General features: G+C 40.7%; 1 protein-coding gene across 5 annotated transcripts in view; it reads left to right on the forward strand.

Annotated features, from left to right (window-relative positions):
- The window catches only part of tfap2a (transcription factor AP-2 alpha), a 17561-nt gene extending 17440 nt beyond the window's left edge, over positions 1 to 121 (forward strand). For all 5 annotated transcript variants that reach the window (XM_047567746.1, XM_047567747.1, XM_047567745.1 and 2 more), the window contains one exon: positions 1 to 121. This exon is cut by the window's left edge and continues 1582 nt beyond it. The gene's annotated coding sequence lies outside the window, so the exon portion shown is untranslated.
- The last annotated feature ends 939 nt before the right edge of the window (positions 122 to 1060 follow it).

Here is a 1060-nt window from a genome sequence, read left to right on the forward strand (position 1 = left end):
TCCAAAATTGGAGGCGGTTTTAGCTGTATTGTATAGACATGTGCTGGCAATAGTTCCTATGCCTGTTAATGTATTATAGTCCTTTGTTGCCCAGAAAAAAATAAATATTTGATACGCTTCATCTCGATTTTATTCATATCTTTTAATTTTTTATTCAGTGCTTGATACACCCGGGTGTTTTTTTTCCTTCCCTTTTCTTTCTGTTTTCTTTTTCTTGGCACCCCCCCCCCCCCCCCCCCCCCCACATTCTGAACGGCTACAGTAATTGAGTTTAAGTCTCCCTTGACGATTGCTCCTTGCAATAAGCAGCTGAACTCATTGTTTCCCTCAAGTATAATAAAAAAAATAAAAAAAAAAAAATCTTACTTTAAACTCCCTAGTTCAGAGCGCAGGATCTTATGCAGGCCAAAATGGCTCGCAACAATGGATATATTTGCGTTTGAAGTGTGCAGCGCCACCCCTCCAGCTAAAACCCTCTGAGATGTATATAGGCCTGGTGCGCAATGTTGCAATGTTTGGTTGTTACAGGCTATATTTGGCTCTCCCCGGTTTACTCTGCTGCTGGTGTTGGAGCCTTACTCAAAGACGTGCATCAAATATTTGCTATGTTGTTTGCCTCTCAGTGTAATCAATGAACAATCATCGCTCAGTATGCTACGTTTTTATTTATTTATTTATTTAATGTATATTCCGGGATATAATCGGAACGAATCTCTTAACTGCTGTTTAATCCTATTTTTTTGTGTTTGTCTGTGGTCTGTAAATGTGGCTATCACGCTGGCTGTAATGGCAAATCTGATGCTGTGGCCTTTGGTTTATTTTGCGTGCAGGGCTGCAAAGAGGGAATGAGAGAGAGAGAGAGAGAGATGGAGAGATAGAGCAGTCCCGTTGCATAACATTTGAGTTTGATTGTATATTGATGGCGTGTGGCACCTATAGCTCGGAATCAATCTCGTCTGCAGCGTGAATCAGCCTGGTGATATATGCATCTTGGTATTGTTTCTTGGTTTCCCTATTTCACTGTCTGGTAACCATGCAGTTTAAAATATTGTAACACTGG

Source organism: Mugil cephalus, chromosome 18, assembly GCF_022458985.1.
Source record: "Mugil cephalus isolate CIBA_MC_2020 chromosome 18, CIBA_Mcephalus_1.1, whole genome shotgun sequence".
Classification (NCBI taxonomy): domain Eukaryota; kingdom Metazoa; phylum Chordata; class Actinopteri; order Mugiliformes; family Mugilidae; genus Mugil; species Mugil cephalus.